The sequence below is a fragment of the Mus caroli genome, unplaced genomic scaffold, assembly GCF_978045245.1.
Source record: "Mus caroli unplaced genomic scaffold, Mus_caroli_1 scaffold_9, whole genome shotgun sequence".
Classification (NCBI taxonomy): domain Eukaryota; kingdom Metazoa; phylum Chordata; class Mammalia; order Rodentia; family Muridae; genus Mus; species Mus caroli.
Genome location: NW_028227264.1, coordinates 109,539,092 through 109,552,807, shown reverse-complemented (window position 1 = coordinate 109,552,807; position 13,716 = coordinate 109,539,092). Strand labels below are relative to the sequence as shown.

The following is a 13,716-nucleotide window of genomic DNA, read 5'->3' as shown; positions in this document are numbered from 1 at the left end:
GGCTGTTGCCTTTTCCCAGAGCTGAGAAGGCCCGATTTCAATGTGTAAATAACTTTCCTTTTTAAATACAATATTGTGTCTACCTCAAATTTCATATGATATACTTATGCAGGGGACTGTGTTAGTGCCCTTCATTCTAATGATTAATTTAAACCTAACACTTATATTAAAGATAAAAATGCTTTCTGGCTTTCAGTGGAGCCTGTGAGTTTGTTTAGGGATTCTCTGAAATTTCCACTTCATGGCCCTCGGGAGACCTGTCAAATAAATAGCAGATGTAGAGATTACCAGTTACTGTTGCATGTTTTACAAAACCAGACACTCGGCCAGGGATTCCCCACTGGGCCTCTTTCCTATTAGAAAGAAGAAAAGATCTACCAGCCACAAACAAGAAATTCATCCAAGGAGTATATTCCTTACACCTTTTGAATGTATCTCTGCCAATTTTTATCAGGAAAATTTGGTCAAGATGGGAGGAAAAACGTCTTCAGAAGGTAGTCCTTTTGTCCCTGTGAGATAACTGACTTGTGTTATTATCTTCCCTATTAGAGCTATAAAGAAAAGAAAGTTTTAGTTTGGCAATAAACTTTGCTGTGTATTCTCAAGGCATTTGTCAGGCATTCCAAGACTCTTTAAGGCAAAGAGGCTAAATACCACATCTGATAGTCCCTTGATAGCTCAGCTCCTCAGGAAAACAATGCAAAGGCGAACATGAAAGAAGGATTCATCCCATTAGAGGAAAACTGATAGAGTGACTTATTAAAGGCAATTGAGTGTTCATTGGATAGATGAAATGGAAGGTTTCTATAGATTTTCAACAAAGCTTGACGTTTAAAACCTACCTAAGGTGCTTCTCCACTTTAATAAAAAGCAATTAAATCTGTGAGTGACACTTCACCTACCATACCCGAAGGCAAAGCATACACAAAGGTATCTTTGATTTAATGTATCATTCTATTGATTTTTGAGTTAAATAATAAATGGATATTGCATATGGTAAACATGATCAAATAATACATTTTGGAAAACACAATATAGATGTGGACAGAATCGCAAGAGCAAGAACACTGTTTCATTTTTGGTGTAAATACTGGAAAATATAACATGGAAAGAGTGAGAAAGTATCTAATACTTAATATGAAAAAGTAAACACCAAAGACACAGGAAGTAGATCTAATACCCAAGGTCAAAGTGAACAATATCTTCCCTGACAGTATTTTATATTGACTCTAAACAGAGGGATGTAATAAAAATATAATAGCAAACAACATATATTTACAATTTTTGACATATTAGAAAATTTTGATATCTTGTATTTCAGTATCTAATACCTAATCAATCTCTCTACCTGCTATCTTTTGCTGATTTATTCCATGTCATATGCTTTGAAAAGAAATTGGCCTTCTTTAGCACCTTTGCCTCTGTGGATAAAAATACTGTGACTTAACTAGTTTTATTGCAATAATAAAGTCAGAAATTACCAAAGTCGTTATTGCAGTCCACGTGAGCTATCTCTCTAGCTACCCATGACTTTGGATATTAACTTTCAGTTTATACTGGTAACGTTTGTAACTTAGCAGATTTTTTAAAAAGAGGATTTGAATGATCAAGTAATATACACATATCTTATGCCATCAGTCTTGGCTGATTGCTTAAATATGTTACTTGGATTTTTTGTCTTCTGCTGACGGCATGACTTCACATAACCAGGGCTCTGCCTGTTCAACAGCTTGGTTTTCTTCTATCGCCTTCATTGTGATGCCTGATTGTTGCCTGTTGACCTCAAGGTCCTCATGAAACTATAATGTAATGTATTTGCCAGCGTCTGCAGCTGTGGAAAGTACCAAGTGAACTCACAGGGCAGGATACATAAGGAAGGGCAGGATATGTTTGAACCTTGCCTCCTGCTCTCAGAGATAAGTAGACTTGCCCTTTGTGCATGGTTTCTCTCTGCCTAGTGTTACACCCTCTCATCTCTTAAGGCCAGTTTTAAGATTTGATAACAATCTTCCCTCTCTTCCCCTGTTGTAAATATGACAGTCGCTTCCAGTCCTGGATTATGTGAGCGTTCACTGTTCATCTTCATGGTCTTTCCATAATTTCTATCAAAGGCCCAAAGAAAATCCCTTGGCATTGAAAATATCTAGAGAGATTTTTATTCCATGACTAGATCTTGAGTCTCACAGTTTTGCATACAAAGACTGTGACTAAAAAGATCTACATCATGGTCATTTCTGTTCTTGGAGTGGAAATGAATGAAATGTAGGATAGGTAATTGACCTACATCCAGTCAGGAGCATTGTATGACAATAGGAGGGCTAACCAACTGTACAGATCCAGTTTGTATTAACCACAGTCAAGCAATATATGCTGAGCTCATAGCTGTCATCTTCCTTCCGTGTAGGATGCATGTAGCATTATTCCCTTTTGTGTAGACCACTTGGGCTCCATGGACTGACCACAGTTTAGCTTACTAATGTTCTCCCTAAGTAAAATGCATATTAACGTCACCTTGTGAGCTTTACTTTGGTCAGGATTCCATAGTCAAGGCTATTTTATTTTTAGAGAACTATTAGTTTATACATAGCATCTGCCATGGCATTAGTGGCATTCTATTTGCCATTAATTCATAAAGTAAGACTATTTGATGATGCCGTGACTATTAATATTATGGACCTTTATGCCAGTTGTATGGCATACACTTACACCTGTTCTAGCTATTGGAAAAATGTAGAAGGTAGATTTTTTTCCTTTAATCAACAGCAATAATAACAAAACAAATTACTCCATATCTTAAAATATATACAATATTTATTTTGTTTGCAAATTGTTGATTTGTCACCTGCTCTGGACTCCTATAAAGAAAGCACATATATAATATATACTCAATATCTCATCCATCTATGGAAGTGACTACTTCTAGATACCATAAGGATCTTAGCAACTTAGACAATGAAGGCTCCATCCAGTCCATATGATGTTTGCCAGCCTTTATCATAGCCCAGATATTCACATGGCAGTTAAGTCTTCCATGAGTAAGTGAACAAAAAGCACCATGCCATTATGTGTATTAAAGTCACACTGTCAAATGTCCAACCCCAATTCACTGCTGGAGAAACAAAATTTGTAGAGTGAACATTGTGATCATCATTATGATATATACAGCATAGATGATACACTACCGACCAAGTATTTTATTCAAACAAAGGGAAATAATAAACTAAAGAACTGTTTTGAGGGGTAAAGGATAGGAAAATGCTTCTAAAGACAATGCAATATTGGAAGAATTAGGAATTCTGGCCTTAGTTTTTTAAAAAGGCATGAATACCACAGTGGGGGAAGAAGGATAAATGAAACGGACATTTGGTGTCCGTTAAGGAGAAATGAATGAACGGAGAGCCAGTTTCTAATCAGCGATTGGTCTTAGATAAAGGTCGGGCTGTGGTCACAGACTGCATTTTCAGCTCTTGGTGGGGAGCTGGCTTGAGCTGTACCATTGGTTTCACCACATCAAGTAAACCTATGACAATTATTGTATTTAGAGTGCCTCAGAAGATACATATCAGATGGCAGCCCCTGGAGAATCCAAGGTGGCTGTCCTGCCTCACTCCTGGATGGACTCAGGAGATGCTGTCGGAATTCAGCATCCTTAGAAATGCGCACAGTAAGAAAAATGTCATTAAAGCGAAGCAAGGGCTCATGTCTTTATCTACTTCTGTGTCTCCTATTCATCATGATATATGTTAGGCAAGTGTTCCAAGATCTGCAATTTAGCTTATTTCTTAAACTCTAATATGTTTCCTTAGAAACTCCTGAAAGACATCATTTTTTTTATTTTTCAGAAAAGGCAAAATAAATCACATTAACTTCGCACACATCTGCTTCCTTCCCAGAATGTGTGCTCCCATGGAGAGTGTCTGCTGTGTGCTGTGCTCAGGGGCAAGCACACCACCACACGTTCTGCTGGATCTCACCATCAGGATGTTAGCTCTCAAAAAACCCACTGCTTATTATTTATTTACTATCATTAAAAAGCTAATTAAGATTTGATTATCTAATGGTCTTTTCTAATTGTGGGCTATCCCTGTTTGGAATGTGAGGCGAGTAACATATAATTTCTAAGAGAAGCAAGTGATTGCTTTGTTTTGGAAATACTAGAAGTATTGTTATGGTAGGTTTTGGAATTAGCACCATTTTCAGTAATGTTTTTCAGATGCATTTAATGTGTTCAAAGGTTCAACCTTGGGGCCGGAGAGATGGCTCAGTGGTTAAGAGCACTGGCTGCTCTTCCAGAGGATCTGAGTTCAATTCTAAGCAACCACATGGTGGCTCACAACCATCTGTAATGAGATCCGATGCCCTCTTCTGGTGTGTCTGAAGACAGCTACAATGTACTCATATAAATAAAATAAATCTTAAAAAGAATGTAAAGGCTTTTCTATTTTTTCTACCTATTCTGGCTCCTTTAAAAGCCAGGGTTACTGCCATCTTCCTCTAACCTTCATAAAAGTTACCCACAAAACCTCATTGGTCAGGAGATGTGTATATAGTTACAAGTTCCCAATACTTGTAAATAAAGACTAGGAGCCTGGACTAGTCAACAAACTGTAACTGTCATTCAACAAAAGTATATTAGAAAGTAATGCTTTTATTGAGTAGTGCAACTTACAATTGATTTAGGAAAAATGTTTTACATTTTAGATCTAAAGTCCTTTGCCTTGGAGATAACTCATAACATCAAATATAAACAGGTATAAGATCTTAGGAAATGATGGGCTAAAATCATCCATTGTTGAGAAGTTAATTTACAAAAAAATAAATAAGGCTATATCGCTTGACAAATGTAACACTGTATATGCAAATGCAACATTAATTGTACAAGCAAATAAAGATGGACTGGGTGAGTAAATATATATGGTGTGTGTGTGTGTGTGTGTGTGTGTGTCAGAGAAGATAAGGACAGTTTTCCATACTTGTTTGCTGCTGACTAACTTCCCCAAAAAATCCTCTTTGATTAGATAAAATCAGGCTGACAGGACTAAGTGGGATCTACACTGTGACTGACACACGAGGGTTAAATGGCTGGCTTTGGTGGCATGTCCTATGACATAAGAGCTGCTGCAGTAGTGGGGTCCAAGCTCTCCCTGAGTCTCTTTGCCACTGAACTTGAAGTACAAGATTCTCCTCATTGGAACCTGAAGTGTCTTCCTTAGTTCAGCCTGGTGTTCCAATTACCTACTCTTCCAGAAGATGCAAGACCACGTGTCTTCGGGTAATTTTATGATTCTGCAATTTCCCTTCATTGAAGGGAGAACAGATAGGCCCTTTCTGAGGCCATTTCTTAGAATAAAATTAATTGATATTATGAAGGTGCCTGAGAGCATCCAGGTTCATGTCTTTTATTAATACCTGATTTCAACTCCTCTACTTGGGGAATATTCTGCTTCATTGGTGGCTAGTATATCTGAGTTTTGGGATCTGGGCATGCGTCTATCTACCTACATAAATTATTTCTGAACAGAATGCTAGTTCTGCTCCCACCACTGTTCATTATTGCTGATAGCTATCCTGGCCAGCACCTCAACCTAAACTCCTGCTACCCATGCTTCCCCGTGTGAGGATAGTAGACGAGGAGTCTCCTGTTTTCACTTTGAATGCAGAATCATTCTGAGCTTCTGGAAATCCAAACACTGGTTTAAACTGGTTTTTGGTTGTTTTGTTACTTTTATTAATTTTCTTTGATATCAGTGAGCTAGTATTTTTGAAGTCAGTTTTGAGTACATAACAATCACACTACACTGAAGTGTGTATGGTGGCATGTATGTGTTCTAGTTTGTCTGCACATGTACATATGTGCAGGTAAAAGCCACATGTTGATGCCACCTGTCTTCCTATGTCATTATCGATCTTATAACTTTGTTAAAAGGTACCTTCAATAAACCTAGAGCTCACTAGCATGGCTATACTGGCTGACCAATGAGCCACTCAGGATCCTTTTGTCTCTGCTCTTTCTGTCCTGGATTACAGAAATGTACTGTGTCATGCCTTGCTTTAATGTATGGGCTGGCAATGCAAACGTAGTAAGTCCTCATCCTGGCAAAGCAAGCATTCTTTACCCTGAGCTGTCTCTCCTGAACAACACAGTCAATTATAAAGACATATGAGAGGCCAATATCTGACTTTCTATCTGAATATATATTTTTCCTTGGCACATATTAAGTAATACATCAAATATGAACAGAGATCAACTTCAGAATAAAGGCAGTGTGTGAAAATAAAACATTTTAGGCTTCTCGAGAGTATCTTTCAACCCAAACAAGCCATTTTAGTATTTACATGCGCAATGGTTTAAAATATATATATATATATATATATATATATATATATATATATATATATTTAAAACTGGAATGCCTTGAAATAACAATCTGAAAGTGTTCTGTGACTGTGGAATAGATATTAAAATGTAATTCGTAGGTACCACGTCCCATTGGTTATAATAGCGATGCTTCACATTGCGTGATGGGCTTTGCTTTTGCAGATGTTTCCCATTACAGCTCATCCTCCCTGCGAGATAGGCGGGGAGATAAGCATGTGATCCCTGCATTTGTGAGAAGGAAAATCCAGCCCTAGTAGTAAGTGGTGGGGCTGGGAGAGGAGCCTAGTGCTCCTGACTCCAGGCTCCAATCTTTCCACATCTGAAAACCTTCAGCAATTGAACTTTATTGTGGCGGGAGAGGGGCAAAAGAGTGGGGGAAGCTAAGGGATTGGGGAAAAGCACATCGGTTTAGGTCAGCTTCTCTGTCTCGGGAGAATATTTACTGCTTGTATTTTCCATTTATGTTAAAATGTTTTAGCCTGTATTGCATGTAGTTCTTGATAAGTTGTTTCACTCACTGGAAAAGAAAGTTCATAAAAGCAAGATCGTTTTTTAGAAGAGTTTGGGGACTTGAACCTATACGTGTCTAAAGGCAGTATGACAGTTGATGAGGATAAGCCTGTCAGCTTTGTGTTTGTTTTTCATTTTTATTTTCCACTTCATGGAGTCGTTTTATTATCTCTTCACGATAATTTGTTAGGGGTTCATATGATTTCCTCAGCAATCTGGCAATTGCGGTCCATTTAAAATGAAAGGATTTTAAGATGAAATTTGGAGGCTTTTAAGATGGCCATTAATATGACGACTTTGAAGTCTGGGTGCTCTGTTGTGGTCCTGTGGTTCTCTCATTATGTGAGTTGAGTTCTTTTGCCTTTGCAGGGTGACAAAGCCCTCAGCCACATCTAGTATGATTACTACATGTCTTACTGTCATGTACACCTAGTGCCACCTAGTGGTTGACTGCAGCTATAGCATGTAGCCAAAGAGAAAAGGGTAGCCGATACATTGTTTGACTTTAAAAAAATATTGTCAAGGTGACCTTAATAGAAACAAAGGCCAGAAGTCACCATGTGTAATGTTTATATGTATGTATACATGTGTACACAGGTATGTATTATGTATTTATGTGTATATATATGTATATTTGTGTGTGTTGTGTGTATATGCATAAATGTGTTTATATGTATATATAATTATATGTTTATGTATGTATATACATATATACATATGCACGTGTATACATATATACATATACACATACATATATGTACACATATGCACATTATACATATATACATGTACACACATATTTGTAGATATGTCTATATATCTATATATCTATATGGCTATACACACATACATAGATTATGTAAAACCTTCCAAATAATTTTTGGGTTCTGTTTGGTTGTTGTTTGCATAGAACTCATGGAGCAAGAAATAATTGAACATTTCAAGAAAGCCTATACCTTAATGTCTCTTTTATTCTGAAATGTTTGTTCACTGTTATTTGCTGTCAGGACAGGAATGGACAGAGCTGCTGAGTTCTGAGTTCTGATACTTTTGCTGTAGTTTATAACACAACAGGCACGACATTCTCAACTTCTAACTTCGGTGGTTCAAGACTAAGCGAATAAAAAGTATGATTCTTTCACATTCCAGTTGATAATAAACAAGTTAAGAACTTAACAGAGAAAAGAAGAGCTAAAAAGAAAAGGAAAGGATGCTATTTCTCTCTTGAGACAATCTATCACTACTAATATGAAGGGCTTAAAACACAGGAATGAATGGTTTGCAAAGAACATCCCCATTCATCCTGTCGTGGGCTTGTGTTTTCTTGGACATACAAGAAGTAAGCTATGCTATTGTGAACTCCATGAATACAGAATAATGTGCCTTCTGTGTTGAGAGGTGCTTAACTCTTACAGTCTAATTGCTTTTAATTTGTAAAGTGTATTTATCCATGTAAATATTTAAAAACAGGAGCCCACTTTAGAACCCTGTGGAAGCCTCATGATTGGTTTCTGGCCCCACCATCCAGAGCCTGTGAGACAGTAGAACTGGGTGTGTCTATAAAAGTTCATGCATGGAAGCTGGAAAGATGGCTCAGCTGTTAAGAGCACTGGCTACTCTTCCAGACGACCCAGGTTCAATTCCCAGCAGCCACAAGGTGGCACACTACTGCCTGCAACTCCAGTTCCAAAGGATCTGACACCCTCACTCAGACATACATGCAGGAAAACATCAATCCACATAAGAATGAATAAATAGTTTCTTAAAAGTTCATACATGCCTCAGGTGATGGTTTAGGGTCTAAATGTGACGAACACTGGCCCGTGCTAAAGAGTTCTGTCAATCAATTTATCACCAGAGGGATTACTTAAACCAGAGGTCAAAAGTCTCAATCAGCCCTTTTGAAACTTTGTGTTTCATCCAGAAGAATGACTTTTCCTTCTTTTGTTTATTTATTTATTTTTTTACATTCTAGACTTTATTCCCCTCCCAGTCCACCTTCTGACTGTTCCACACCCCGTACCTTCTTCCCCCAGTCTCCAAGAGGATGTTTCACACACCCCCAACACCCCACCCCACCAGACCTCTCCACTCCTGGGGTTTCCAGTCTCTTGAGGGTTAGGTGCATATTCTCTGACTGAGACCAGACCCAGCAGTCCTCTGCTGTATGTGTGTACGGGGGCCTCATATCAGCTGGTGTATGCTGCCTGGTTGGTGGCTCAGTGTTGGAGAAATCTCAGGTCATGTCAGTTGAGACTACTGCTCCTCCTACAGGGTTGCCTTCCTCCTCAGCTTCTTCCAGCCTTCCCTAATTCCACCACAGGGGTCGCCAGTTTCTGTCCATTGGTTGGGTGCAAATATCTGCATCTGACTCTTTCGGCTGCTTGTTGGGCCTTCCAGAGGGCAGCCCTGATAGGTCCCTGTTTATAAGCACACCACCACATCAGTAACAGCGTCAGGCCACAAGAACTTCTTACACATATTTTCTAGCATGTCATGTATTCTGTAGAGTGTTTTTTTTTTCTAAACAAAACTTTACCTTTAATTTAGCTCTGTTATTAAATCCATTTATGAGCCAAGAACCAAAACAAGATTTATTTTATTTATTTTTTAATTTTAATTTGTTTCTATCCTTTTCTCCCACCTTGCATTCCAACCTCAGTTCCCCCTACCCTCTGCTCCCCTCCTCCCTGTCTTCCCACTACTTCTCTCCTCCAGATCCACTCCTGTTCTGTTTCCCTTCAATCATGAGAACAGGGCTTTTAGGAAAATCAACAGAACATGCACAACAAGTTACAATAAAATTAGGTACAAACCCTTATATCAAGACTGGACAGGGCAACAGAGGTAAAAAAAAAAAAAAAAAAAAAAAAAGAAAAGGGTCCAATGTGCAGACAAAGGAGTCAGAGACACTACCCACTCGCAATGTTCAGAATCCTAAGAACACCAAACTACATAACTGTGGTATGTATGAAGGGAAGCTACCTTAGGCCCATAAAAGGTGTGTTGTTGTTACTTCAGTCTCTGCCAGCCTCTATGAGCCTTGCTGAGTTGATTTTGTGGGTCTTGTTCTTGTGATGTCCTCCACACCTCTGGCTCCTACAATCCTTCCTCTTCCCCTCCTCCTCCTCCTCTTCCCCCTCCTCCTCCTCCTCTTCCTCCTCCTCCTCCTCTTCCCCCTCCTCTTCTTCTAGGTTTCCCTGCCCCCTGACAGCTTCCCTCCAGTATTTTCCTGTAAATCTCTGTGTCTAGTCCCATCCATTGTTGTATGGTGCCTCTCTGATGACAATTGGACCAGTCTGTGAGTGTAGCAGAATATCATGAGGAATCACAGAAAATAAGATTTTAAAAACTCAAGTTTTTTTTTCCTTCGATTTGTTTCCCTACAAACAAAATGGAATCCAAAAGTGTCTTGTTCTGCTATTTTAAAAAATTATCCTTTTGTGAAGCATTTATAGATTGCCCTTGCCTTGTTAAACATTTGCAAACCATAAGTATGGATTATTCTCTGTGTTCTCTGTCAGTGCCAGACATGGTAACAGTCAAAGAACCTTTCCCCCATATTTTGAGATGGCTGTCTCACGTAGTGGGAACAGCTGCAGGAGATGAGAGTTCAGGGCAGATCATTAGTGACATATCCTTTCCTGTGCACCTAGAGCACAAACCATGAGCCAGAAACCCCTCCCCGCCTTTTTTACTGTACAGTGATTAACCAACCACCAACTTGGGAAAAGGTATACCCTTGCCTTAGGGCTCTTTTATCTATAAGGGAAGTGTGACTCTCTCAGGGAACTTCCTCCTAGGATTGAGTGAGTTACACTGTGAGAGGTACTGAGGGAAGTACCTTATTCATAACTCAGGGCAATGAAGAAAGCCATGCAGATGCAGACCTGCTGTGTTCCTGGTAGCAGCAGGAGTGCAACGGGGAGAGAAGGAAACATCAAACTAAGTTACCGCTAGCATCCAACGCCTTTGCTAAAAATAATTGAAAAATGCGATCACTGTAGGAATTAAGATCATCACTCAGAGTAGACAGTACTTTGTTATGTATCTGAATTCTACATTTAGACAAGGGAGTGGAAATCAAGCCTTCAGATGAGTGTAAGAAAATCCTAAAAAGAACTTGTGTGAGGTGAGCTGGCTGGGGAGAGGTCCTTGCTAAGACACCGTGGGCAAGCAGTGTGTGTGTATGTGGGGGGACGGGGGAACCTGGGCAGCCACAGCTGCACAGACATCTACAAGGTTCACAGAATCTCCTTCCTTACCTTTCCCCCCTCTCTGGCCCTCCTCAAGGACAAACTATGGACATCAGCATTTATGCAGCGGCCACAAAGGCAAACACAGCACTTCCCCATAAATGCTGGCCAATTTCATCCAGTTGTGGATGGTACAGTTTATGTCTGCCCTGTTATTTTCTCTGTAAGAAAACTACACACACACACACACACACACACACACACACACACACACACATATATATATATATATATATATATATAATTAGACTGTATTATAGTTAGTGTGTAAACCCCTCCCCCTTCTCTTTGTATCAGTTTACATATATGGCTATTTCTGTTCATCTAAAAATTTCTAGTATCCAGGATGAAAACAGACTTCATAAGATTCCAAAGTGACAAATCATGGTATGAATTTAAAAATGATAGACAGACGCTATTGTGAGTGGAAATAGATACCTAGTTTCTGCTCCATAACATCTAAAACTCGAGCTAAATATGTGTTGGACATCTTTCTATCATGAAAAGTTAGGGCATGACAGTCTCAGTTGTTGATGATTTATTTGTTTAATCTGAATTTATGATAAAAGTAGGCTGCCGAGGTGTAACTTTTAAGGGAGGTGGTCACTCTAAAAAGTCTGAAGACCAGTATGGTGATAAAAGAAATTGATATTTATAAGTATGAATGGCATTATTTACTTTATTTAAAATTGGTAATCCTTTTTTGTTAGATATTTTCTTCATTTACATTTCAAATGCTATCCCAAAAGTCCCCTATACCCCCCCCATCCTGCTCCCCAACCCACCCACTCCCGCTGCCTGGCCCTGGCATTCCCCTGTAGTGGGGCATATGATCTTTGTAAGACCAGGGCCTCTCCTCCCATTGATGGCCAACTAGGCCATCCTCTGCTACATATGCAACTAGATACATAGTTCTGGGGGGTACTGGTTAGTTCATATTGTTGTTCCTCCTATAGGGTTGCAGACCCCTTTAGCTCCTTGGGTACTTTCTCTAGCTTCTTCATTAGGGGCCCTGTGCTCATAAATGTAAAGAAATAAGCAATACTTGGGGGCATACAACAGAGTTATATTAATAGGCAGTCAGATAATATATTTTTAAAACATTAAAATAAGTCAGTGTGTGTTTTGGATTATTTTTATTTCCTGTGGCTTATATTGGCCTTGAATTCAAGAAGTAGCATAGGCTTTCTCTGAATTCCCGGCCCCCTTTTCTTGCCACCACTCATGTAACCAGAATTATAGATGTTCACTTGCAACCTTGGCTCTACTGGAATCTCTGCAGGATTTGTTTGTCTGTCTTGTGTGGAGCAGTACTAGGAATTGACCCTATACTCTCATGTATCCTAGGCAAACATTCTACTATTGAGATGTATCCCAGGCCATTATACTTCATTAAATTCTAAGAGAAGGGACACTTGTAATTGCTTTGTCTTAGCCTGTTATGAACAGCTATAGATGAATGTCTCTGGACTCCATGTTGATAACTATGAACTTTAAAGCAGTCTCCATTCAGTGTCTGGTAATTGGTTAATGACAAACTATCTAGCTTAGGTTTCAAATATGGAATTCTCCACTGACCAACTCTGTTTGACCTCCATGCCCTGCTGACCATTGACTGAGCATGTCTCTTGCATATCTCTACACCTTGTTTAAGGGCCATACCATCTCTTACTCAGAATCATTCAATGTGTTTATTTTCAAACGAGTAACTTACATCACTATAAGATAATAAATGTTCAATAGCTTCCCAAGTCAGGTAACTGGGGCTAGAGAAATGACTGATCTTCCAGAGGATGTGGGCTCCATTCCCAGAACCCACAAGGATACCTATGTACATCCTAACTCCAGTCCCAAGGCATCTTCTGGCCTCTACAGGTATTTCACACACATGGTACACACAGAGATACAGAGATAAAGCACCCGTTTAATGAAATAAATATAAAATCTCAAAAAGTCTCTTCTAGTTGAATTAAGAGCAAGCCACTCTCTGGCCTTCACTCCTTCCTTTCCACAACCGAGGAAACCAATTTGCACCACTTACCAGTTTTCTTTAACATTTATTTCAGTGTCTCCCAGTGATATGCTATAATATAATGCACCAATTATAGAGATTATCTGTTGAGTTTATGAAAACACAAGATTTAGTTCCCTTCTTCCTGTCTGTTTTGTTCTACCCCCAATATACTTACATTGTAATTTTCAGCTAAATCCATATATTTAAATTATTCCATGTAAATGTCCTTTACTGCCAAGCCACATACAATATACCATGATTACAGTCCTTTTGAAAAGGAAAGTTTTTTATCCTTTTTTTTATCTTACAACTAATAATTATTGCATACTTTTTTATTTAGATTTCTAAAAACCCACATCCATGTTTTTCTCTAGTTTCCAACAGCTCTGTAAAGTCCATCCCAGGGAAATTTTCTCTATCTGAACTGTCAGAATTTATATTACTTGCAGTACTTCCCTGCTGTCAGCAATTCTAAATTTGTCTCTCTGTGTTCCGTCTAAAGGTTTGCACTCTAAGTTCTATCTAGCAGGTAGGAGAGATGTGGCCTTGCCCTGTTC

General features: G+C 38.9%; 1 protein-coding gene across 7 annotated transcripts in view; it reads left to right on the top strand.

The window, feature by feature from the left end:
* The window catches only part of Nav3 (neuron navigator 3), a 751,750-nt gene that overhangs the window by 506,883 nt on the left and 231,151 nt on the right, over positions 1-13,716 (top strand). The window lies entirely within an intron of this gene.